Raw genomic sequence first — 27,394 nt, 5'->3', positions numbered from 1 at the left:
AATCCACCTGCCTGCCTCAGAGGACAAAGACAGCTCCTCATCTTTTCCTTACAGATGCCATCAGGATGGACTTGAGGCTACTCCCATTAAGACCCCCTGTGTCTAAGACGCTTAGACGTGCAAGCTTTTGAAAAACAGGAAAGGGAGTGAGTTGGACCTAACCTGTCCTTCATGGACCACTGCAGACCCTGCTCCCATCTCTTCGTTTTCTCAGAGCTCCAAAACCAGCTGCTTCAAACACTCCTGCAAAATGTTGGAGGAAAATGGCCTAACACTTATTTCTTGAGAGTTTTTTTTTTTTAATCTACCTTTTTCTTCTTTGTGAAAACATCTGCATAACTCAGCTTCCTGGCTCGGCTCACCCTCTCCACAGTTTCTCAATAATATGCACAGTGTTTCCGGAATTGCATTTAGAATCTTCCACCGCTCCCCTGAGAAAGACTTCCTCATTACCTTTGTTTGTCCTGGTCTCTGTTTATGTGCCTGGCTTTGGCCCACCGTGGTATAAGTGTGGCCCCTTAGCAAAAAGGAGCCAGTCAAGCATGCTAAAAATCGTATTCACGTGCACTCATGCCAACTAGAGAAAAAGCAAAATCGTGCTCACTGAAGGAGGCAGGGCGCAGCAACACTTTTCTCTCCTCAGACTGCTCATTATGGAGAGCAAGGTAGGAATGTGTGTGGCAATGCAAATGAAAGCAGATGTGCGTGGATACAGGTATAAAAAATTCAACATGCATTCAGTTCCTGCTATAATAATAATGGCTAATGTTTTATATCACTTACTATGCTCAGGTAGTAAGTGCTTCATATATTTTAACTCATTTAATCCTCACTAGAGTCCTATGAGGTGGGTACTATCATTATCCCCAATTTACAGCAAATGAAGAACATGGCTGTAAGTGGCAGAGCTGGGACTGGAACCCCAGCAGCCTGGCTCCAGAGTTTGGGCTGTCAACTACTGTTGCCTCTTCTCATGATTTTTATATATATCAGCAAGACCCCTTCCCACGGTCTCTATTTTCTCCAGCCCACCAACACACACCACGCATTCTTTACATCTGGGTACTCCTCAATATTCTCTGAACATTTCGTGTGCTTTCAAGCCACTGTATCTTTGTTCATGCGGTTGGCTCTGCCTGAAATATCCTTTCTCCTTTTGCCCACTCAGAGAACTCCTATTTATCCTTCAAAGCCCAGTTCAATGTTGCCTTCCCTGTGAAGCATACCCTAATCCTATGTCAGATAGAATAATTTGTTCTCTTCCTTCTGGAAGGGACAGGACTGCAGATATACTCCAGTATATCTTAATCAGCGTTGAGAACAGTAAAATATTCTGGAATAAAGATTGAGAAACCAAGAGGCCAACATAAAATGGCAAGAATAAATCCTGCGGGGGCTCTCACTTACTTATCAATTCATTAAACTTTTGACACCTACTGTATTCCAGGCACTGTTCAGATGCTGAGATAGAGTAACTAATAAAACACAAACTCACAAAGTTACTTTCTAGAGAGAGAAGAGAGACAGTAAACACCACAGATAAGTAAAACACAGCATGTTAGAAGGTGGTGTGTGCTCTGGGACAGGAAATGGGCAGAAAGTCTGGGCAGGAGGTGAGGGGGTATTTTACTCTTGGATCTAAACTCTTGAGACTTCTCAGTTGCCGACCAGAATGGCAGGGAGGGTGCCCCTTAATCATCCACTGAACTTAGTCAGGCTTCAGGGAAGGGGCAGGGCCCTCAGCACCCACATTCTACCTGCTGGAGCTGGTGACAGTGAGCCAAGAGCTTCTAAGTACTGATTCGAGGAGTCAGATACAGATGAGAGGGGGTTCTGAGCATACTGAGCAATGCATCCGCAATGTCACAAGGGGACAACCATTACACACCATCCCCTCCAACAGGTGCAGCACCTGACCATCTGTACTGGTCATTCATCCAATTCTGTGAGGTGAGTGCTGTCATCCTCCCCTCTCACAGATGAGAAAAACGGAGGTCTGGAGAGGGCTGAGCATCTTGACCACTGGCCCACAGGTTTCAGTGATGGGCCAGACTTACGTCCAGCCTGTCAGACTCCAGAGTAAGCAGTTCAGCCTCCCCTAAGCGCTCAAGTGGCTGGTCTGAAACTGCACCAGCCAGGAGTCCTCTCTGCTCCAGCTCCAAAATGTGCCCAAAGGAGAGGCAGGGGCAGCAGGCAGGAGCAGACAGGTTCTGGCAGGGCCCAAGCTCCCCTCCAGGGCTCCCCATATGCCCCTCCAGCCTCAAGACCCTGCCCAGAGCTGCCACCAATACCCAGCCTTCCCTGTACCCTCCCCTTCATCCATTCCCTTTGAGGACAGCCCAGCTTCACAGAGGCGTGTTACCCACATGGGGGGTTTGGACACGGGTCTGAATGCCTAGCCTATGAGCCCAACCTCACGTCCAGCCTGTCCCTGCAGGATTATGCAGCGCCTGAGTACGGTTCATCTTCCCCCAGCCAGCCCAGATTCCCCCTCCCCAGTGAGCTGCCTACACCCAGCACCCACCCTGTCTGGCCCCCTTCCTCTCCTGCATTCCCCCTTCTCTCCAGGTTCCAGCGCTGGCCCACTCTGCCCCCTCCACAGGGAGGCTCCCCTTCCTTCCTGGCTTGTCCTAAGTCCACAGTCAACAACAGTTCTACCATGACCATGAGCCATGCGGAGCCCTGCTTCTTCAGTCACCCTACAAAACCCACCCATCCAACCTCATTTAGCTCCCACGCCAGCTTGTAAACACCATGGACCATTGGGGCACCTGCTCTGTACCAACGCGGCACCTGGACAGTGCCAGCGCCCCGCCCTCCAGCGCCCCGCCCTCCAGCGCCCCGCCCCCCAGCGCCCCGCCCCCAGCGCCCCGCCTCCAGCGCCCCGCCCTCCAGCGCCCCGCCCTGGAATACTGCTGGGTGGATGGGGCCCTGGTCTGCTGCTTCCCCCTTCCTTTCCCCCTGGTCATTCCAAACTGCCCAAAGCCATTCTGTCTTTTCTGTTATTGGGACCACCAGGGCCATGAGGTGGCCTTGCCCCCCAATCCCTCCCCTGCCTCCTTGCACGGATCTGCACCTGACCCACCCTGGCTCTCCCCTGTGGTCTCCGTGGAGGGTCAGCCTCTCCTGCCTCCAGGTTCTATCCTGGAGCCCTCACCTCCTTGGTGGCTCTGCCCACATGCTTTCTCCTGGAGGTGCTGGGGCTGGCTCTAAGCAGCCTGGGAGAGCAGGTGGGCACTCCCCTTCCTGATTCTGCAGTGGCACTGCCATCTTCCAAGCTTAAAGTCCACTTGTAGGCAGGGGCAGGGGGTGGCGTTTACAGCCCAGGAACTGGCAGATCATGCAGATCTGAGCCCGCCAGGAGAGCTACGGAAGAGCACCAGCTCACCTCAGGAAGCCAGCCCACCTCAGGTCTGCCCAGGACCATCCTGGGCTAGTAGGGAAGTTCAGTGTCCCTTGGTCCTGGTTAAACAGATGGCTGGTCACCCCAACTTCTTCATCTCAGATTCTAAGTCCCCCCTCAGTAACCTGCACTCATCCCCTTGCTGTGAGAGCAGCCCCCTGAGCCCTGGTCCTCTTGCCCCCGGGAGCCTCTCCTAGTCTTTCCTCCCTAGTGGGCCATCAAGCCATCTCTCTGCATGTCCCCTCCAACCTGTCCAATGTGTTCTTACTGCAGCTGCCTCCTGCCGATGCCCAGGGGTGACTAAGAGAGACATCCAGAAACATCCTCGTTGCCAAATTCACTGAACACTGTTACCCTCGCCCTACCTATACCTCACTGTAGTATTTTACCTTGAGGACAGCTTCCCCTTTCTATGGTCCCCTCCTATCTGGCCTCCTGTGACACCGCTGTGCCCTGAATATCCTTCTCTGTGTGGCTACTTCCTCTAACCTCTTTGGTGGGTCCTGGTGCTGGGTGTGGGTGGTCTCAGGGCTCAGTCTCCAATCTTTTTCATGAAATGCTCTTCCAAAGGGCATTCACCCCCACATCTAGATCCAAATTCTGCGCCCCAGCCCTGTGTCTCCTGGGCTCTGGGCGTGTATATTCAGTTGCACGCGGATATTTCCTCAGTCACTTCAAACTCGGTCTAACGTGGAGCTGAATCCACCATCTTCCACCACAATCTAGACCACCCTAGCTGCCCTGTCCTGGGGCCAACTGCCCACGTGAAGAACCTGAGAGTCATCTGAAGGCTGGCCTCCCACCCCCACCCTCACCCCAGTCCAGAGCAGCCCACTGTCCTGCAGATCCTGCCTCCTTCCCGCCTCTGGGGCCACAGTCTCCACTGCACCTTGTGCCCTGCCCCAGCCTCTCCTACTGCATCACCCATGTCCCCAGGCCACTCTCCAGGGCTCCAGCCTGCATCGAGACCCGCCATCCTCCACACAGCAGTCAGAAGGATTAAGCCTGAAAACTGATCTGATCAACATATTTAAGTTTAAAAGCTTTCAGTGGCTCTCCCAGCTTTCAGGAGGAAATTCAAACTTTTTGGTATACATGTTCCACCCTCCCCATCTGGCTCTGCAGAGGCATCCCAAGCTCCATGACCCAACCCTGGGTATAACATCCTGGGGGCAGAAAACAGCTGTGAGGCTGCAGGGGGTGGGTGGAGCCAGCAATCCTGACTTAGAGCCCCAGCATCCATGCCTTGTCCTCTGCCCAGGACCAGGCTCTGCTGCTGGAGGACATGGAGGTTCCTGCATGTGGGGTCGTAGGAACACACTAGAGAACACAGGGAAGCTCTCAGAACTTGGCCTGATGCTTATAGAGGGCAATAGATCATCATTATAAACACCATTAGCCTCTGGCATGACCTCTACCACCTCCGGCTCCGGTGCCTCTCTGCCCCGCCCCCACACAGCCTCTGCCTCCAAGCTCTGGCTCTTCCTTCTACCAGGCAAACACTTCCGCTTGCAGCCCAAGCTCTGATGCAGGAAGGATTCCCCCTCCAGGAACCCTTTCCTGTTGGCCCATTCTGATATCAGTGTCCTCTTCTGTGTCTCCAGGGTCCCACCATGCTGCACACGTCTCTATTTACTTCTCAGCCTCCTCTACAAAATGTTGAACTCAGAGATTTGTCCCTTTAGTGCTGAACACAGAGCCTGCAGTAGAGTCGGTGTCCCCCCCTCCCCTAATCACACAGAATAGATGAAGAAGGAAGGAAAGGAGGGAGGGACAGATGGACAGAAGGAAGCAGCACAACCAGGGCACATCCCCAAAGTCTCCAGGCAGCTGGTCTTCCCACATCCTTCCAAAGAAAAGCTCAAAGCAACTAAATCTCCAAAAGAAAGACTGCAGGCCGACTCTGCCTTTGTCCTGGGTGTCCCTGGACTTCAGAAAACTCTGGTTGAGGAATGAGTCATAGGAATCCACTCAGGAGGGACAAGTGGCTGTAGGGAGGCCAAGGCCAGAGTCAGAAAACAAAAGATGCTAATTATGAAGCCAGTGGAATGAAACCGAGGTTTGCTGGGTGCAGGGAAGGAGTCCACATCAGAGGAAGAGAAAGGAGGGCAGAGCAAGCAGCCTGTTCAACAGTCAACCGAGACTCCGAGGGCGAAGGACAGAGTAAATCAAACCTCTGACGGGCGATCAATGGACATTCAATTAACAGTTACAATATTACTAATTTACACAAAATGTCTAAACGATACCCTTTCCCCTCTGAGGAGACCTTGATTCATTGCATGCTGGCTGTTGGGACATTCCCTGGTAACCCTGCAGGGCCACGTGGCTGCTGTGCCCCACTCAGGGCCACCATGGCACCGGCAGCCAGAGCACAGGGAGTTGCAGGTGTGGAGCTCAGGAGCATGCAGCTGTTTAGCGCAAGGTCAGGGGAGAGAGGTGCAGAGTAAGGGACCAGGTAACTTCTGAGAATGGGGGCTCGGGAGGCCCCTGTCAGGATCTCGCACTCATCCTTGCAACAGCAGCCCAGAGGCTCGGGGCAGACCTCGAATGCCTTGCTCCCTGAGTCAGACACCCACCAGGTGAGCTGAAGTCCTTCCTCCCGCTCAGAGCATCCCGAGATGGAGACAGGGGAAGGTCCCCATTTGGGAGTAAAGAGGAAAGGAAGAGATGGCAACGGATCCATAGTGGCCACTGATGACCCTCAGGTGACATCCTTGGGCCAGAACCATGAGGCAGCAGGGTTCTAAAGGAGGCAGGAAGGGCTGAGTTCTGACCAAGACCCTGGCCCCTCATCACTGTGGGCCCGTTTCTTGCTCGGTAAATAGGATGATCCTGACAGCCAGCAGGAGCTCCTGGGGCATGCAGCCCCTGGTCCACAGGAGACATTGGAGTCCAAGTGCTGATCTGGGCAGCACTGCTGAGCAAGATGCTGTCCAGGAGAGGGCATGAAGATGGGCCATGAAGGAGTGTATGCTAAGCAGATGCACCAACCTCCAAGTCACCCTCCTGGCCGTTCTGGCCTGGGGGATGAATCCTAGAGATGCTAAGGGGAAAATATTTCATCACATGCAGACAAAAATCTCCCATTGCCCACATTTTCTAAGCTTTCCAAAAGCCCAGCTTAAGCAAAGCATGAGACCGACTCTGAAGAACCATCAGACCCTTCTGCCTGGACGGCTCAGTCTTCTCCTCCTGATCCCATGTAGAGGGCCAGGAAGGACTCACTGTCCCCATTTTACAGATGAGGGAGCTAAGTCACAAAGAGCTGAAATGACTCTCTCCAAGTCACACCGGGGCAGGTCTTATCTTAAATTGGCATTTCCCCAGCCCGCGAAGCTTCTGCCAGCAGAGGTGCCGTTGCCTGGCCATCAGAGCACTCCTCACCCTGAAATGCTCTCCCACCCGAGTCCCCTCTTCACCCCAAGCTGGACCTGCCTCCCCACACTGTGGAGCCTGTGGCATGTCCCTAGTTGTTTTATGAACCTGCCTAGGGCTCGGAATGTCACTCTCAGCCCTGCACCGCACAACCCAGCCTGCCCTGCAACCCAGTCACCAGAGGTTCCCTGGAGCACAAGTATAGGACTTCATGGGAAATGGCTTCCCAAATTAAGGATTTTAAGTACAGATGACATATTTGGGAGCCATTTACCCAGTCACCAGCCTCCTCCTCAGCCTGCAGATGCTGCTACCGTTGGAAAATGTGCTTTCAAACAAATTGTACACCGTGCAGATTAACGAGTCCCCATACTGGACCAGAACAGAGATGCCCCCAAGAACAACCCCCAGCCCCCACTAAGCCCTGAGCCCAATCTCAGAGTCTTCGATGGCTGAGACCCCTGTCACTCCTTTCGTGAAATATTCTTCCCCTGCCTCCTCTTTCCACCGGCCATCGACCAATTCATTTACTCACCATTATTTTTAAAACTCAAATTTTATTAGCAGTGGAGCATGAGTAATAAATAGTAATACACTGTTTGCACTTGAATTAGCCCTGCGTGTCCTGGGACCACAGGGCTATTCATCAAAGGCAGACTTCCCTCCCCACCTGCACCTTCTGGTAGGGACACAGGTCCTTCCAAGGTCAGGGACTCTCAGGAGCTAAGTGAGCACAGGGGCCTCTAAGAACTCACACTTGCTGTCCCCTGATTCCTAAGGAGGCCACTGAGCTGCTCTGGAAGGGGGGGGCATGACAGAGGCATGACATCAGAAAAAGGTGAACTGGGTTCCAGCTCTACTGCTGACCTGCAGGTTGACCTGGGGCACATGGGCCTGTTCCTGGCCTCCCAGGCTCAGGGCCCAGTGGGGGAGACTGAGCAGGAAGCAGATAGCTGTAAGACAGTGTCAGAAGTGTTCCAAAGAGGGGGGAATTGGAGGCTGCTTTAGGAGCACATACAAAGGACCTCATGTATGCTGGGGGCAGAGGCAGCAGAAGAGGACTTCTCAGAAGAGGAATAGATACATAATATTGTAGAAAGAGAAGAAATGAAAGAGAAGTTTTTAAAAGGGTAAACAGCATGAGCAAAGGCCCTGAGGCAGAGAACCAACACTACACTGAGAGCCAGTGTCAGAATTACAGTAAATAGGATCCCTAAGAGAAGATCCCTATAATCCTGCCCTCTGCCAGCCTCTAGTCAAATAGGGTTGATAAGACTAACACATTGAAGACTGGCTTAAGATATAAACCACCACAAGCAACCAGAATTGGTTAATGTACTCTATTCACAGCATGTATGTTCCTGCTGAGGGTCAGATGCTGAAGGGGTTAATCAGGGCAGGCCTCCTGAAGGAGATGAGGCCAACTTAGCTGGAAAAGAAGGACACTTCTCTGGCACTCTGACCATCAGGACTTTTTCTCTCCCCCTGACTAGGGACCCTGGATACCAAGAAGGCTCTTCTGTTTAGCCAGTTGCATAGAAAGGCAAACAATACTGTCCCTCCCTCCCCAGACAAGGCAGGGGTGGCTTGGTGTGAGTATAAGTTACAAAGGCACTTGACTTCCTACTTTCCTCCAAGCCCAACCCAAGCTGTGAGCTCCTCCCTGCTTCTCCAAGTGAAGAAGACCCCAGACCCCTGCGGGGCGACAGGGAGGAAATCCACAGCTACAGCTGCAGCCCCCTCTCCTCCGCTGCACGAATAAACACTGTCCTGCCCTCTGCCTGGCAGAGGCCTACGCTGGAGGGTTTTATTGAGCACCCCACCATTTGTCCTGGAGCCTCCAGCTGGCCCCCTTCCCCTCACAACCCTGGAGACCCCACAATGAGCACAGCATGGCTCACTCACGGCTCCCCAGACCAGCCAGTTCCTTCCTGGCTTCTGCCTCCCCTACTTCCATTCTAGAAGCATCTCCAGGCTAGGTGGAGCATGGAAACTCAGGCTTTCTCACATATTGTAGGCAAGCTACAGCCAGAAAGACCTTGCAGAGAGCAACTAAGGTGACAGAGAACCAAGGGCCCAACGCCTAGTCAGGCCAGGAAGGGGTCCGGGCACCTCCATAAACCTCAGTGACCTGCAGACTCCACTTGGAGGAGGGTGCTGCCTCTGGGTCTGCTCCCATCTCACCCCACTCTGCCACAGCTGGCTGTTCGCCTTTGGGCAACTTGGATCACCTCTCTGAGCCTCAGTTTTCCTAAGTGTAAAATGCGGGTTGTTGTAGGATTCAGTAAGAAAATGCTTGTGGAGTGATGAGCACACTACCTAAAATATTCGATGGGTACCAGCTACCATTTTTATTAACATCATTCTGGGTGTCCTCTTGGACATTTGATCAAGTGACTTATACTTTAGCACTATAATGTGGCCATTATATGCATCCTAAGCACTTAAATTTTTAAAAAATATTTTTTAGTGTTGATAGATCTTTATTTTGTTCATTTATTTATATGCGGTGCTGAGAATTGAACCCAGTGACTCACACATGTGAGGCAAGCACTCTGCCGCTGAGCCACAACCCCAGCCCCATAAGCACTTGAATTTTAAAGAACTTTTAACACCAACATATAATGTACAGGTAGAAACATGCATGTTAGTGTCCACTCAATGGCCATCCATGTAGTCGGCCCTTGGATCACGAAACAGCATGACCAATATTCTAGGGCCTCCCTGGGAGTTCCTTCTAAGGGTATCCATCACTCTGACTTGTGCTACCATAGATTACTTTGCTTGGGTTTTTTTTTTTTAATTATTTATTTAGTTAGTTTTTTTCGGCAGACACAACATCTTTGTTGGTATGTGGTGCTGAGGATCGAACCCAGGCCGCACGCATGCCAGGCGAGCGCGCTACTGCTTGAGCCACATCCCCAGCCCTACTTTGCCTGGTTTTGAACTTTATATAGATAAAATCCTACAGTATATACTGAAACACCTTGTGATTTAAGAAGCCCTTGTATAGATGTTATCTTATTTGCTCTTCCCCAGCCCAGTGAGATTAGGTTTTTAATTGTCCCCATTTTACTACTGAGCAAACAGAAGCTTGTCCTGGCCTGTCCAAGGCTGCAGAGAATCAGGGAATCTCACTCTGAGCAGGCCAGGACCCTCTCCTGTCACCTCCCCCCAGGTGACTTCCCACATATCAACCAGCACCTCCCTATGACAGCAAGTCCTCCGCCCAAAGGCCTGCTTCCTCCAGAGAGCTTTCAAGATCGCCTGAGGACGGCCACTAGCCTGTCCAGCTCTGCTCCTTTCTAACCCAAACCGCAGGACTTCACCCACGCTGTCCTTGGCGTGGATCTGATGGGGATGCACGTGGTGCCTGGAGCCCTGATCCTCACCCCGTGTCTCTGAGTCCCAACGCCCGCATGAAGCTCCTGCCACACCTGGCCCAGCAGGAATGGAGCTGGCTAGAAATGGGGGTGCCTTAGGTCCCGGCCAGGTGGGGAGCAGGGTAGCAAGGCACCTGTCCCCATGGGCCGATGAGCGGCTCTGAGGGAATCAGTCTGGTGAAAGGCAGGAGACCAAATGGGCCACCTGCGGGGAGCCCATTCCAAGTCCTGATTCTGCAGGTCACGGTGACCTCCCCTCTCTGAGCCTGTTTCCTCAGTTGTAAAAGGATTTGACTAGATCTGTCCGTTCACTCAGGGCCCAGATCAGACCCACGCTGAGCCAGCCCAAGGGGTAAGGAGGGAAGGCGCGCGCAGCTCCGAAGAGCACCAGCACCACGGCTTCCTCCAGAAAGCTTCAGTGCGGGCCCCATGGCTCAAGGTCCAGGCATGATCGTGACCCCAGGCCTGGGTCCTCTTCTGGGTCATGGGGCCTTCTCGTCTCTGCACAGAGACAGCCTTTTCCTAGGACTCTGCCCCCACAGCACCACCTCCCATGCTGCCCCTGCCCCCCTCAGACCTGAGTCTACTTCAGGGTAAGCAAACTGCAGCCCGCACAGGCCCAGCCCATGGTGGGTGCACCTAGAGCTACAGCCTGGGTCTGGCCTCTACTCCCAGAGCCTCCTCCTGACTCACGGGAGCTGTGTGTCCCCCCAACCCTGATCTAGAATCACAGCTGTCACCCCATATGCTGCCTCTGCTTTCACTACCCACCCTGATCCAATCCCCTATACCCCTGGTTGCCAGACTCAGCTGGCTTCAAGGAAGAGGCAAAGTGTCCTAGGCCAAGATCCCGCACACCAAGGTTACCCTCTACTGGCTCAGCTCCATCATGGGTGATGCCAACCTGAGAAGTGATCCTGCCATCCAGCAGGGGATCCAGAGTTGACTTCTGAACCCTACATGCCTGTGAGCCGAAGCCCTCCCATCCAAGCTTCCAGAGGCTTATTGCTAGTCCAGGGCTCTAGGATCCAGACCTCTACAGACAAGCACTCACAGAGGAAGCTGATCATTCAAAAAGTGTGCATTGAGCATCTACTATATGCAGGTACCACCCTAAATGTTGAGGAATGAATGCTGAGAAAGAGACACAGTGCCTGCGCCAGGGGAATCCATGTCTGTGGGAAGAGTCTCTTCAGACCTCCCTGAAGCACCCAGGGGTGGCCTGGCCTTGTCTTACCACCTCCACCTGACCATCTCAGGTGGGCTGCTTTCATTCCCACCCTGCTGGGAACTGGAGGCTTGAGCAGATTCCTCCAAGCTCTGCAGAAGGCCTTGGCCACTGTGGAGACGCAGCAGTATAAGAGAACAGAGCAATGCTGGCTTCAGCTGTGTGACCTTGTGCAAGGGACTCGGCTTCTCTGAGCATCTGTGGTCTCCCCTGTCAAGCAGGACTAATTTAGCTCCAGTGCAGGGCTGCTATGAGGACTCACAGTGACATGTAAGGACAGAAACTGGGAAGCAAAGAGCAGCAGCAGCACTGCCCCAGGAATGTAGGGCGAAGGACAGCTCCACTCAGCTCTGCAGCCCAAGGTCAAGCTCTGGCCATCCCACCTAACAGCTCTCCTCCGGGGAAGGGGCGAGGGGAGCAGTCCAGATCGCAGGGGAAACGCACTCTCGGCTGACTTTCCACCCCACGCAGCCCGACGCCTGTTCACCGCCAGTTTGCACCTTCCCGGCAGAGCTCCTGTTCCAGCCTATTTACCTGGGCTCTGGCAGGACTCTTCTCTTCAAAGGAGCGTCGGATGGTGCTATTTTAGCTCCCATAAACGCGTGAGCTTTCTCCCCCAGGTGCCCACTCTGTGCTCCTAGATTTGGGTCATCTGAATTTGGGACCCTCTCATGGATGTCTGCAGCACCAGCCACCTAGAAGCTCAAAGGCCCACTTTGTGGCATCTCGCAGACTGAGCCGATACCTGCGCGCATTCTGGAGGACAGGTCTTGGGGCGTGGCCTGCTACACCTGCTGCGTCCAGTGCCACACACAGCAGGCATTCTGGAAATGGACGCTCACCCGTGGGTATGTGGCAACCCGCTGCCTGGCCTTGAGTGGCCAGGGTCCAGGCAACGGTCTCCCTGGAGGCAAGCCCAAGCCCTGGACACTTCTCCAAGCCTCCTGGGTTACTGTCACCCAGAGTCTTCAGTCTGAAGAAAAGAGTCTGGGCATGCAGGGAGGATGGGATTGAACACGGCTTTGTCCCTTGCTCAGTGGGCATCTGCAACACCCAGGGTTACAAGGAGGGGAGTGGGATGAGGACCCAAGGGAAGTAGATGTGGCTCGCTGAAGACAGAACCTTCTGGTATCTTCAAGAGAGTCACCTACATTGACTGAGCCCCTTCCAGGTGCCAGGCAGCAGGCTGGGGCTTGCCCTGCGAGGTCAAGAGCACGGCCCGGGTGGCCTCATTTATCTCCCAGCTCACCACTCCCAGGGCTCACCTCAGACAAGCTACGCGATCACTGTGGGTCTGCTTCCTCACTCTTAAGACTACAGCACCCATTGCACAGGGAGGCGGGGAGACCAAATTGGTACCTACCAACAACCTACAGCAGTGCCTGGATACGGCAGGTGTGCCCCCAGGTTGCCTTTCAGAAGACGGGGCGGGGCAGCTGGAGCCGGGGAACATCCACAGGAGGCTCCATCGGGAGAAGCCTCAGGTGGGAGGTCCAACGCCATGACCCCAGGTTCCTCCCAGGAATAACATTTTGTGGTTGGTTTAACCTCCAGGGTTTTAGTTTCCCAGCAATCAAACAGGCATTGTCATCCCTGGACAAACCCTGCTTTGTTCTGCGTCCATTCTCAGCCTTGGGAAGAGCAGGGATTATGGAGGATGGCTCTTTCCACCACAGGCACAAACGAACGCTGAACAGCAGTGGTTCTGGGTCCTGACCCCCTTCCCCATACAACAACTAGGTGGTTTTCAGCTAGGTTTTTGAAATTCTGAGAGTTGGGGACAATAATTTCCACCAGTCCTATCCACCTTTCAGGTTTATAGGCCTTGGCGATCTTTGGGGGAGATGGAAGTCACCAAGAACCTAATAAGCCTTTGGGCAGGTGACTGACCATCAGAAGTGGCACGGCAGCCTCCCGCCCAAGGGTGGGCTGTGCTCACAGAGGCTGGGGAGGGGCTGCAGAGGGGCTCCATGAAATGGCTCCAGAAGGACATTTTGGCCCTCCTTAAACCCACTCTCAAGTCCCCAACTCTGAAACCTACTCTACCACCACCAGAAAGAGAAAGACCCCCAGCCCACCCTATGAGCAACCTTGCTATGGATGTTATTTGTAGTGATCTTAGGACTGAACTAGGCTACAGGAGACCCATCAAGAGCAAGAATAGCCCTAACTGTCACCCAGTGCTGCCTCAGACTTCTTCCCAAAGATGGCCCCAGTTATTCTGCTGAAAGAAAGTCCAAGACCCCAGTGAGGTTCCCTCCCACGAATCCCCGGCTTACAGCCCAGGGCAGCCACGCCAGCCAGCCTGGAGCAGCTGGTGAATAGACTGGACTCTGGCTGGTCCCGCCAGGGTGAGGGCTGGAGCTAACCCCTGAGTCCAGTGTCACTTGACGGCTCGTGAGAGGGTCTCACCAGTGCTTCCGTCATTGCCTTTTTCCTGCTTCGACCCCACGTCCTTCCCTGGACACCCTCCGCGGTGGAAAAGACCAACACACAATTCAGGGAACACTGCAACGAGGGGTGGATCCTTAGTTGACTCCCCATCTGACCATCCCACTCAAGGTCAAAGAAATCACGCCCAAGACAGAAAAGCATCCCAGTGCAGAGGGCCCCGCTGCCAGCTCCCCAGGCCTGCTGGCCGCTGGCTGGGCTGGTGTGGGCCATGGGGGGTGTCAGCTCTAGAAATGAGCTTTGGCCTCCTGGCCTAAGACATGAGGAATGGAAGTGGCGAGGAAGCCAGAAGGAGAGTCTAGGAAATCAGAGGAGGATCCGTGCAGATTCCACGACACACGCATATGTGCACACACAGACACACACAGGCACACGCAGGAACTGTCATCAGAGTCTGAAATCAGACTACCTGGGTTCAAATTCCAACTCTACTTCTTACTAGCTATGGGATTTTGAGTTAATAAGTCATCTGTTCTGGATCTCGGCTTCCTCATCTGTTAGATAGGTATAACAACAGCTCCTTAAAGTTAATATCTTTGTCCATTTAGGCTGCTATAAGAAAATCCGATAGATTGGATGGCTTATAAACAAAAGAAATTTATCTCCCAGTTCTGGAGGCTGGGAGGGCCAAGATCAAGGCACCATCAGGTTCAGGGTCTGGTGAGAATTTTCAAAGACAGCACTTTCTCTCCACATCCTCACATGGTGGAAGACATGAAGGACCTCTGAGGGGTCCCTGTGAGAAAGGCACTAATCCCATTCCTGAGGGGCCCATCCTCATGACCTAATCAATTCTCAAAGGCCCTACCTCCTAATGCCAACACATTGGAGGTTAGGATTTCCACAAGTAAATTTGGGGGAACACAAACATTCAGTCCACAGCAGTTATTAAGAGGATTTTTTAACTAAGATAACATACAGAGACTCCACTGTGTCATGCAGGCTATGCAATAAGCAGTGAATAAACATTAGCTATTATTATGGTCATTGTCATTGATTTTGTTGAATTCACATCTACTCTATGTCAGCCTGGTGTGGGGCAAAAAAACAAAGCCCCATATCTGCCCCCATGGCGCTCACAGTGGAGGGCTTTCAAGATTCAGGGTCTTCATTCTCCTGCTTCATTATAGTTCAAGTTTGTCTGGATGTTGGGACTGAACCAAAAGATTGTTGAAGCTTCTCGTTTTCAGTCTTTTCACCACAAAACCCAGTAAAAGGGACACAGGCAGGGGAGCATGGAGCCTGGGCTTATACCCCAGCTCTGCCCTTCCCTAGCTGTACAGCCTGGTCAAGTGACCTCACCTCTCTGGGTCCTCTTCTGTCTGGGGCTTAGATTAAATCCACTCAAGACTTCACTGATTAAAAAAAAGGGGGGGGTTCCTGCTTCCTAAAAGCATGACATCCCTACCTCATCCTCTCCCCAACCTCATTGGGCATGTTACTTCTGTGGAGTCTTTATTCCCCCCAGTACTGAAGATTGACCCCAGGAAGGCATTATCATTGAGCTACATCCCTAACCCATTTTATTTTAAGATAGCATTTTGCTAAGTTGTTGAGGTTCTTGATAAATTACTGAGGCTGGCCTCAAACTTCTGATCCTCCTACCTCAGCTTCCCAAATTTCTGGGATTATAGGTATATACCACTGTTCCCAGCTTTATTCCTGTAGGGTCTTATGTACTTGGGCAGGGCTAGCAAGATGCTATAAAGATAAAAATGTAATAATACTTCTAACAACAACTGCTGCCAGTGACCAGGAACTCCTCCACACCTGCTGAGATTACAGAGGTCACTGTGGAGCTGGTTTAGCTCTGTGCCCTAAGCCAGGCAGCTGAATTTGGAAGACCCTGATACACAAGTGCTAACCACTGCACTACCCAGCCTCCAGGGAGCAAGGGAGATGCCCGCCCAGGTCACCTGACAGGGAGAGAGCTATAGACAGCCACCCTTCACACCGCTCCTGAGATCCAGTTTCTTTCTTCAGGAGCCAGCTCCAGGCTGCAGAGCTGGCTGAGCAGAGCAGACCACCCCAGCTTCCCACCCTGAGCTCTGCCTCCATCTTCCACTTCATCTCAAACTTTTCTTTTTCATGAAGTGTGCCTTGCAGCTGGCCACTCACTCACACATCTTAACCTCCTCTGGGCTATTGATTTCTCATTCTATTAAATCCTCCTCTTTAACTCTCATCCTTAAACTCCAATTCTAAACATGTACTTACTCCACAGCCACCCTCCCAGGCCACCACTAGGACTCCCCTGTCCTGGAGGGTCAGCCTGCTCCCTTCACGGGTTGTGGCAGAAGCCCCCAGGGGCTCCCTGTAAGCATCTCACTGAAATGGGAATTCCGAGAGGTAAAGTTCGCCACATGCCCGTATTTTAGAGAAGAAACCGAGGCAGCGTTTTGTAACCTAGGTTTCCTGCTTTAACCCTGTTCTCTTCCGCTAGGCCACAGCATGGCCTCTCCCCAAGATGCCCAGGGTGACTGTGCATACGGCGGCTTCCCTTTCGTCGCCTCATGGCCACAGTGACACGCAGCACCCTGCACAGGGAATCCCAGACTACCTGGTTTTCCTTGGTGCCTCTGAGAAAACTGTCCCTGACTTAGAGATGAGGAGGTTGGGGCTCCCAGCAGCGGGTCTGTGGACCCCCAAGACCTCTCTTGGGCTGAAGAGCAGCCTATTTCAAAGTCAAGACTGAGTGAGGAAGCAAGGCTTGTCAGCAGTGTTCCCACAGGCCCGGGGACTTCTGGCCACACAAGCCAGTACTGCATGGCTGGGCGCCAAGAGGAGAGAGTCACGGACATGAGGAAGTACAGCAGGCTGTGGAGCCGGACCAGTTCCCAGAGGCCTGAGGCCCACAGGGTCTGTGCAGTTAGCTCTGTAACACACACTTGCTAAATACGAGTTGAGGCCCCTTGAACAGGACAAATATTTACTAGCACCTGCTCTCTGTAAGCATCAGGGACATCTTGGACATGGTTCCAGCCCTCTTGGATGTCAGCTCCATTCTCAGTCCCCTGGAGGTAACAGACACAGGAGGAGGACTGGAGGGCAGGGAGTGCTGGGTACAGGATCCGGGGCCTTGAAGCGGGCAGCAAGCACTAACAGGAAGTTGGGGAGGTAAAATTCAGACATCAGAGACCCCTGGAGCCAGTTCTTCATGCAGCGTGTGCCACACAGGACTGTTTAGCTGCTGTCCAGCAACTCTAGAGGCCACAGGACCCTGTCCCTGAATGCTCCAGGCAGCCCCCTCAAGGCAGTCTGGGGAAAGCGCCCCGGCTTTCCCTCAGCCCTGCTTCCCCTTCTGGCTTCCCTATTTCTGAAAGCAGCATCACCAGTCTCCCTGGCCTCCCGGGCTAGAAATCTCAAAGTTATCCCGACACTTCCTGCTCCTTCGTCTGCTATACCCAATCTGTCGGCACGTTCTGCTGTTCCTTGGAAATGTCATTCAAGTGCACCCCCGCTTAGCCCTCAACCCCTCTTTTGGCACAACACTCCTCTGCCCAAGAATCTTCAGCGACTCCCCACAGCCTGCTGCCTTTGCCTGAGCCTTTTCTCTCTGGAGTTCAGTCAGTTCTACCTACCCTCCTCTATGCCTTGAACAAGCCCTCTACAGCAGACAGGACTCTGTACCTGCCCCGTCCATTCTGCCCACTCGCTCCATCCTCTCCCCTCTTGTTGCCTGTGCAGCCCCTGTTCACCCCCATCTCTGTGAAGGCCTCCCCTGTGGGCTCCATCCAGCTTGGAATGCCTGCTTCTCACATCCACGGTGCCTGTGAACACAGGCATGAGGTTCCACCTGAGCAGGGTCCAGCATACTCTCCACCCAAATAATTCACCTGCAGAGGAAAGAACAGGGCCTGCCCCACACTAACTACCTACTAACCCCCCAGCCCAAGCTGCACTGCACGTAAATCTGAGTGTCTCTAGGATCTGGAGCTCCCACTAGACTGTGACTTGGGACAGGGTGTATTGACACTGCGGGGCCCCAGGGACTACCTGTTCTCTGTGAAGGTGGAGATTGGCACATCTAATTCACAAGGCAACTGGGGTGATTGAGCAAAACAAGCAGAATATGTAGTCAATATGATGTTCAATTGATTCCTGTCTTCCTTCTCATAATCCACCCAGCCTGGTGCTGTGGTATGAGATTTTTTTTTCATACTGAATTTGCTAAATGTAAGACATACCCTGTTTTATGTAACAAAAAAGTATACTCAAATAACAACTGTTTCTTATGTCCCCACTATTCATGGGGCCAGTTTACAGGTCATGAAGGACAGTGCCTGTCCTGCGAGGAGCAAAGGCCTTGCTCCTCAAGGGATTTGCTGTCCGAGTCAGGAGACAGACAGGGCAGAGAGTTATGAATTCTGGGCAGGATTAGGGAACTAGCCAGGCTCAAGGAGAGGGAGAGTAGGTTGGGCACCCAGGGGACATGCCCCAGCAGCCCTTTGCCTGTGTCCACTCACATTCCCGCCACTCACGTTCCATGCTGCCAGCCCTCTGATGCAGATTATCCTCATTTTATAGGTGAGGAAAGTGAGGTTCGGAGAGGTTAAGTCTCTTGTCCAAGGTCATGCAGAGAGGGTTGAGAGGACAGATACCTGGATGGGCCTGACACTGAGCAGCCGGAGCTGCTGTCCCTTCCATGCCATAATTGCCTCGGGCTGCACTCTGAAGGCAGCGCAAGATGTGGATGGGCAGGGGCTGGAACTCAGTGGCAGAGCACCTGCTTAGTGTGCGTGAAGTCCCGGGTTTGATCCCTGGCAATGAACAAAAAGCAAGGACAGGGGCATAGTGAGAGCATACGGATGGTGCCTGAGCACACAGGTGAGCAGAAGGTCATGCCAGATGACACACATGGCCTGAGGCTACACCACATGCATATGGCCTTCAACTTCAAGCAAAGGCATCTGAACTATACTCAGGAGCCCACTGCCACTGAGGGGTCCTGAGACAGGGTCACCTGTAAGACACAGTGTGTCCCACATGAAGGAAGAAAGCCCTGAGCTATCACTGGGATGGACTGAAGCATGGGAGAGGGAGAGGTGGCCTATCTGAGGACTGAGAAGCTGAGACCTTACAAAGTGACAAGAATTCCCCCATGAGCACAGGACTGTGAGTCCAGAGACCTCCCACATGACTATGGAGCCTTGGATCAGTTATTCAACTTCTCTGAGCCTCAGTTTCTGTGGGTCACTGATACCTCCTTACTGGCTGTTGGTACAGACCAAATGCTATAGGGCCATGGTAGGGATCAAAGTCATTCTGCTGAAAGGCATCTGGAAAGCTGCAGAACTCTGTACACATATAAGGGATGAATACTTTGCAGCAGGGACAAGAGCTGTGTTCTTCCCACATGCGCACTACGGCTGCCCATTCTCACCAGCCACATAGCTACCGGTGTCCCACTCACCACTCTTGCTTTCTGAGCTGGTTTTCCATGTCACGCGGAGCCTGTCTCCCCCCTACCCCCCGTCCCATCTCTTCAGGGTTGAGACCCAGCTCAGGGGAGTTGAGCTCCTGTCTCCAGGGCCCCCTGTCTTCCAGCAGCACTGCCCACCTTCCTAGAGAAGGGTTCACTTTCCTCCCTTCACAAAAATGTCCCCTCCCCATCCTAAGGGAAACCAAACTGGAAAGTGAAATTATGAAGAAGCCCCAGTCTCTCGGAACTTTCCAGTGCTGGAAAAACAGCAATGATCAAGATGCAAAGGGAAGGAGGAAGGTAATAACTTGGAAACCTATGATCTCCTCCCAACTCCATTAGCACCTGTCCCTTCCCCACTAGGGACCAGCCCTGCTTCTGGGGCTCAGGTGACAGGTCCAGAAGAGGAGAGAGGTGAGCTGGTAAGACAGGCAGGAAGCTGGTGGGCAAGCCCAGGCCACATGAAATGAACAAAATATGGAAAATTAAACAAACCCAGCCACTGTAATGTGTGCATATTAGATTAACTTCTCCAAAGGGTCATGACCTTGAGGAACACATCCAGCCGGTGAGGAAAATAATAAACCTGATTAATGATGAAGCATGAGCTGCGGCTTCAGCAAATAAAGCAAGCCCATAGATGCCCAGTGGAATTCCAGGAGCTTCCTTCCCTGGCAGGACGGATCACAGCTGACTCTCCAACCCCTTTGCCCACCACCAAGCACAGACACTCAGGGACTAATGTAAGATAGGATTTTGCTCTCACATGCCCACTGCCAACCCCAATGTCCCCATCCCAGTGGATGCCACATCAGCTGTATCCAGGTGCTCTTAGAAGTGTCACTACCACCAAGTGACCCACAGGGAGTGCACGTGATTGTAGTTCTCTTCATCCCTGGCAGGGCTCAGACCTCTTGGTCTGGTCTTGAGAGATGCCCACTGCAGGGCAGAAAGGCCCAGCCTTGCCAGAGCTCCTCTCCTCTTTCCAGACAACCCAGGCCCCTGGGAGACATGCCCAGGAGAGCCACTGGAGGGAGGCAGGGAGGTGGCACCGCGTGGCATCACCAGACAACAGCACCAGGAGGAAGATGGCAGCATCAAGTACAGATGCCAAGAGCCAAGCAGCCCAAGGTCCAGGCGGGGAGCGGCTCAGCCCGCATTGCCCCACCACTGCCAGGCAGCCGGGCAAAAGGGACCTGTCCCAGCCCCTTCAGCGATCAACCTCAACCCAAGGCCCTCAGCCAACTCTCCCCAGGCTCCACCTCCTCCCTCACTTTCCTCAGCTCCAGGGAGCCAGGCGCGAGGCACAGGTGCTCACAGCGCCTTGAACCCCCTGTCCCAGCAGTTGCCTGCACGCCCTCCACCCAGCCAGGTCTGAGCCGCTCCTGCTCTGCCAGTCCCCACGGGAGAGCATCTCCATGGGCTCCCCTCCCCCTCCACCCAGCCCCCTCCCCCTCCCGCGCCTAATGCAGGTCTCTAGAGTTTCTCCCTCACTTCCCCACTCGGTGAACTAGGGTGGGATGTCTGGGAACCCCATTAGTCGCGGGAAGGAGGGTCATTTCTGATAGGACGCTGGTTCTGCCAAAGCAAGACGACCCGTGGGGTGGGGGGTGTGGTGGTGGCCGGAGTCCAGGGCAGGGGCAAGGGGCAGTCGAGGCAGATGGCAGCATGGGAAGGGGAGAGGGCTTCGGGTGCAAGGCTGCGCTTGAAGGAGGACCGTAGCTGGGGAAGAGCAGCGCGGGGAGAAGCGGAGGGTGACGAGATGGGGGAGAAGCGCCAGTGTCGGGAAGGGGCCATCATCCCTGCAGGGGGCAGAGGCAGGGCTGGGAGTTGTACCGGGAAGGGGGAGGACCACAGCGGGAGGACGGCGAGCCAGGGAGGGGATGCAGAGGAGGGAGACAGACGGTGATGGAGACTGGAGGAACTACGGGAGCACAGCGGCGGGGGCTCGGTGGCGAATTGGGGGACGCAAGCACCGAGGTGCCGGGGACCGGGCAGCTGAAGGCGGGAGAGGGGAGGCGGGGGCGGGGGCCGAGCCGCGGCCCCCGAAGGTAGGAGCGGCGGAGACGTCAGAAGTCGGGGTGCGGCGCGGCGGGGGGCCGGCGCGATGGCACTGGGGGGGGGGTTCGGGGGCAGCCCGAGGTGCGGGCTGGGGTCTCCGCGGCGGGCCGATGCCCTTACCTGGGCGGCTCCGCACTCCGGGGGCTGAGCCAGGGGCCGGGTGCTGCTCTGCCGGCCGCTGGGCTGTTGTTTTCCTTTTTTTTTTTTTTTTTTTTTTTTCTTCCGCAGCAACCGCGGTGGCTCCAGCCCGATCCGCCGGCAGCCGAAGGCAGAGTCTGTGTCCGGCTGCGAGCGAGCCGGGAGCGGGGAGCGCGGGAGGCGCGCTGCGAGGCGCGGGGCGCCGCCCGGCGGGCAGCACGGGAACTGCGGCGGCCCCGCTCGCGCCGGCCGGGGGGGCGCCCCTTCGGGGCCGGCCCGCACCCCGCCGGCAGCCGCAAGCCCCTGAGACCACTCCGGGACCCGCGGAGCGCGCCCAGAGCCCAGGCTCAGGGGCAGCGGAGCGGCGGCAGTGGCGGCCGGGGGACGGGTCCGAGAAACCCCGGCAAACTTGCGGCCGCCAGGGCCGGCCAAGCGGGAGGCGCCCTGCTGGGGAGAGGCGCTGAGCCCGGACGACGGGCGTTCGGCAGGCCGAGGCGCGGGCGCGGCGATGTCTGGAGCTCAGGTGGGGAACCCGGACGCAGCCCGCACCCTCCACAGCCCTGCGCAAAGGGGCAGCCCACCCCGGCCCCCGGGAGTTATTAGCCCGGCCAGCTTCGGTGGGCAAAGGGCGCCTCCTGGTGGCGTTTGGGGAACAGCGCGAGGGATGAGCGTGCCCTGTTAACCCAAGAGACTGGCCTTGGTGGGGGCACGGAAGATGGAGAGCCGGAGGATTTCTGGGCAAGACCATATTGACCACGTTGTTCCACCTGTTCCAGGGAGCTGAAGAGCAACAGCTTGCACTTGATGGTTCCAAGGCACTACTTAATGAACACAAACATCTTGGGAGGAGCTGTCATTTCACGTTACCCACCAAGAGCCAAAGGCTATGAGAGGGGAAGGGACCATGTGGTAGGATCAGGGGGAAACCAAGCCCCCTGACATGCGGTTCCATCCTCATTTACTACATCATAGCTGTCTGAAAAATGGGTCTGGGGAATGGGAGCCCAGCAGGAACAGGAGGCCCAAGGGACATGTGAACTCCTCAAACCTATTAGTTCCCCTTTTCCAACCCACAGGGCCTCTGTCTTGAAAGCACCAATGAACTGATTGCCTCCCCTCACACACACATACACCCTGCTAATGCTGAACACTGGACTCTTTTGACCCCAGATTGAAATGTCATCAAGTCAAGTGAGCAAACATGCAAGCAAGGTTTTTACTGGGGCATCCATTCAGGAGACAGCTCTGCCAAGAAGTCAGTTCTGCTGGCAGGAATTGCAGGAGAGGGGAAGAAGCTAGCTGAACTGTTTGCAGATTGGGGTTTAGGAATGTTGCCCCAATGAGTTAAATGAAAGCACTGAGGCTCTAATGATGCACCTCATACTATTTGTGTCAAGAGGCACATTTGGAATCTCACACTGTAAGTTAAGGTGGGATGTTGTAATGGCTGTCAGAGTGCATTTGCCCTCTGTCCCTATCTTACACTCATCAGCACACCCAGTCTCAGCAAAATTGTTTGTGAAAAAATCGTCCCCAGACATATTTGGTTGGATCTCAGGCATGAAAGGTTTGTATGTGAACTATAGAATATTCATTGACATTTTCTTCCTCTTGGCCAGCCAGCCAGCACTGAGCTTCCTGCTTGGTGAGGAATATGACTCTCTGCAAGAGCCTTGTCCTCCCTCTCCCACCTCCATACTGGGTTTCAATGCTCCTTAGGAAGGGGAGTCACCAAACTGAACAGGGCTCCATTTCTCCAGACAAACATTATTTAGCACCTACTGTGTGCCAAGAGCAAACTGCCCACACAAGTGTGGTTTCCAAAATCCTTCATATCAGTTTTGTAAGGTAGGTGTAAGGGAAACCTAACCCCATTTCACCGATGAGGAAACCCGTTCAAGTTTAAGATCACCTGCGAGACAGTAAGGCTCTGAGGTGAATGGGCTACACAGCTGAGTTTAACTCTGGCTCTGTTCTCTCACTCTGGAACTCATTCCCCTTACTTGCACAAAGGACAAAATTATCTAATGGAAAGTGCCCTAGGCTGGCAGGAGTGAGGGGCATCCCTGTGACCCAGCCAGAGACTTCAATTCCCTTGGCTTCAGTTTCCATCTTCAAATATGAAGGAAGTAGCCTGGAATAGTCTTAAAGTTATTTCAAACTCTGACATGCATGAATCCCTAGCCTACTGGAAGGATGCAAGATCAGCAAGACCACAGAGGCTAAGTGTCTGGGAAGGAAAATAGTATAAAAGCGAAATGCTTTCTCATATTCTTTGGCCTGATGAGCTCATCCTATGAACCAGGGAAGTGAGGAGGAGCTTTTGGCAGGTCCCAGAGATTACTGATGACTGGCAGTAGCCTTGGCTGTAGCCTCATGAGGACCCCAGTTTCTTCCTTTCCTGCAAGGGTGATATTGATTTTCTTCTTCTTTAAGTCTCCGTCCTTAGAAACAGGAGTCCCTGCCAGGCAGAGGGTGGGCAGCCATGCCAGAGAAGCCTACTGTTAGCCCCAGCTGGTTGTCCCCCACTCACTTCGGGTCTCTTTCTTCCCTCAAGGCTGGCTGCTGAGTTCTTTTAAAATACTCACTTCTTGCTCTCCACCTTCTTTCCTCCTGAACATTGGTGCCACTTGCCAATCAGAACACAGTTCCAGGCAAGCTAACTTCCCAAGCTCAGTCCTAGGTGTGAGAAGGTCTTTCCAGATCATTTTTTGATTCCACAGTAGGGGAAGGTCAGAGCCCAGTGAGCTGGCTTGGCTGATCTTGAAGGAAGAAGCAGAATGATTGGGATGTGGGGCCCCCTCCTTTAGGACTTCTTGCCAGAAACCTTCCAAGCAGCCGACTGCTGGCTGTGCTAGATAGACAGGTTTGGATGTACTTGGGCATCCCCGTGGAGGCTGGAGACTGCAGGAAGGAGTTTGTTCTCCTGGATTTACTTTCAGCTCCTTCCATCTTTGTATTTACCTCAGGGTCATGGATGAAGACTACTTGATCTGAATTTCCTACCATGTCTTTCCCACAGGTCCCTTGGAAGGTTCATAAGTGCATGAATGGAGCCAACTGAGGCACAGTGACCGGGTGATTTGTCCTCACATTTAGTGTTCATGCCATCATCATGCCACTGTCTCTTAGAAACTATCACAACCGTCTCCCTGCCTGTGGACTGGCTTCTTCCTCCAGTACACCCCCAAACGGCTGCCAGAGTGATGTATTTAAAACGAGCCCCACCACTTCACACCCAAGTGAAAAACCCTTCTAGCATCCCACATAACCGGGAAGGTAAAATTGAATCTAAAATTCCTTGGCACAGACACAAGGACCCCGCTTGCTTCCCCTGCCTCTCCCATCTTCTGCCTCTGCCTGGCTCATATTCCATCAATACCAAAGTACTCCAGGTTCTCCGGTCATCCTGCCCTAACCCTCTGTGCCTTAATACACTCAATTCTGCCTGGCCTCTTCACACCCCCTAAATATACAAGTGCATTTTTACCTTTCAAAACTCAGGTTAGAAGTCCTCTCCTGCCAGAACCATCTCACACCTCACTATCTCGTCCCTTCCTGACAGAATGAATTCTCCTTTCTCTGGGCCCCTCTTGCATGTACTAGAGATTATACTTACCTACTTGTTTTGTGTTTGCTCTAATAGACTGTGAACTTGTTCTCTGGATCTATATTTTAGCTTCTCCCTTCTTTGGATTTGCCTCAGGTAGACCCATGAAGCAGAATATTTTATCTTAAATTTACCTGCCATTTTTTTTTCAAAGGTCCCTTCGAAGACTCATCACAAGTTCATAGAGAATATAGACTACAGAGAAAGAGTTAGTGGGGTTGAATGACAATTCTGGCAGATCACAGTTGCTCCTGTTATTAGTCCCCATAAGTCAGATAACATCCCAGCTAGCAAATATGACACTCTGGGTCCTCACTATGCTTGGAGTCTATGTTAATTTAGGCTGAAGTCGGAGTTCACATTTAAGGAGCTGGAGGATAAGGGAAGCAAGAGGCTGGTTGTACATTGTATTGCCATACAGCGCTACAGTCCATCAATCCTATCGAAGCACTTCACTAGAGCTCCAGATTAAATGAAAGTAAATCCTCTGTGTCCTCGATGCCTGTGCTGGGGACAAATGGTTCATTCCTAAAGGATAAACTGGTCTAACAGAACCAGTTTAGAAATGGAATTGAAGTTAGGAGGAATGTTCTTTGATTTTTACCCATGCCTTACAGGATGAAATAAGCAGTAGTTTTCCCCAGTGACATTATGGATCAGTGTTGGCAAAGAACAAATAGATGTGGTCTGTGGTTTAGACATCGCATAGTCCTCAAGCCTCATCACACCATATTGCTCAGCTTCACTGGCTGCAAAGACTACAACTAATGGTGAAAAGCTGCATCCCCACTTGACGACCTTATTATAACCCAGCTCCCTTCCCCTAACATCTCTTATCTGCATTTTATTAGTCTAGGCATAATGAATACTGTTCACACTGAAATGAAAATGAAAATCTGGATCATCCTTGATCGGAATACAACCTGCCTCTCAGTGCTGCAGCCCTGCTCTCATCCCTAATGTCTCAGTCCCCATTTACTACTCTGCAGAGGAGATCAGCTGCCATGGCAATTAGTTCTTCATGAGATCTTTGGTGCCTATTAGGTGCCAGGCAAAAGAGAAAACAAGATGAATCCGGGCGAGTCCTTTTGGTGTCCAAAGTCAAGTAAAAGGTATTGTAGATGACACATTTTCCTTCTAACAATTCTGGCCCATTCTGACTTGGGTTATTTTCTGTATGGTATCATTAACCTACATTGATCAATTAACTCAGTTAAGTGAACACTGTCCAGGCTAGAAGGCAGGGTGGGGCTGGAGAAGCAATAAGTGGTTGATGACAATTTAAGAGTCAAGGACAAGGGGGAGGCGTCACTAGGATGGGTGGAAACCCAAAACTAGAGATATGAGTCTTCCACAGAGCTGCATGTAGCTGGAGGTCTACTGTCACTACAGCTACAGACGTGGAGAAAGGGGCACTGTTGCTCATGCAAAAATGTAGACCAGGGCCGCCAAAGCTGCAGTCCTACACTCACATCTCAGAACGGCATTTTACAAGTATGATGTGCTTCCTCCTTCCACACCCCCTCTCCTCCTTGGATCCCTACAGTTAGTCTAGGTTGGTCCCATTAAGCCATGTTAAAAATACTTGCTTCTGGGAGGGAAGGGCTCAGCTGGAAGAATAGCACTGATGGCCTAGTTGGAAAAGGCCAGATGTTTCCATGTGAGAAAGATAGTTCCAAAATAAGACCAGTCTGAATAAGGGAACATCGTGTTTGCTTCTAAAATGACCTACAACACACACACATTCAGGAATGAAAACAGTATGTGCAGTAAATATGCAAAAAAAGTATCTCAATGTATCTACTGCCTTTGTACCTTGGAGTCAGTGGGCATCTCATCCAGCAGGAAGGACGGTTTCCTTCAAACATTCTCAAGCATTAAGCACTTGAGTAAAGCTCAGTACACACAGTGAAACCTAGGTCTTCAGAATACCAATGGACTCTAAGGCAACGGAGTCCACTGCTTTTCAGATGCTAATTAATTAGGACAAGGTTGAGGTGATCTGGTTGTCTTAAAAATTTGGTGGGGAAAGGGGAACAAAATTTGAAAAATATAAGCTAAAGAGGTAGACCCAGGCAAAAATACTTGGACATAAATACCTATCCATTTAATAACCAAAATAGAAAATGGAATTCTCTCCCCTAACCTCCAAAGACAAAATTTTTATTTTCCAGTAGCAGTAAAAGGATCTATTTTATAATGTTGTTGGTTAAAGAAATGGAGGGGTGGTACTCCAGGGCTGTGTTTTCAACTTCAGTTGAATTTGCTGAGTTACTATTCAGAGTCTTCTAGGTGGCAGGCACTGTCTTTGGTACTGGGT

General features: G+C 52.7%; 1 protein-coding gene across 1 annotated transcript in view; it reads right to left on the bottom strand.

Moving 5' to 3' along the window:
- The window catches only part of Grik4 (glutamate ionotropic receptor kainate type subunit 4), a 410,759-nt gene extending 389,128 nt beyond the window's left edge, over positions 1 to 21,631 (bottom strand). The window contains 1 exon segment of the mRNA XM_078047176.1: positions 21,447 to 21,631. The gene's annotated coding sequence lies outside the window, so the exon portion shown is untranslated.
- Positions 21,632 to 27,394: the final 5,763 nt, after the last annotated feature.

The sequence above is a fragment of the Ictidomys tridecemlineatus genome, chromosome 4, assembly GCF_052094955.1.
Source record: "Ictidomys tridecemlineatus isolate mIctTri1 chromosome 4, mIctTri1.hap1, whole genome shotgun sequence".
Classification (NCBI taxonomy): domain Eukaryota; kingdom Metazoa; phylum Chordata; class Mammalia; order Rodentia; family Sciuridae; genus Ictidomys; species Ictidomys tridecemlineatus.
The sequence above is the reverse complement of the archived record's forward strand: the minus strand, read 5'-3'. Positions and strand labels throughout refer to the sequence as shown.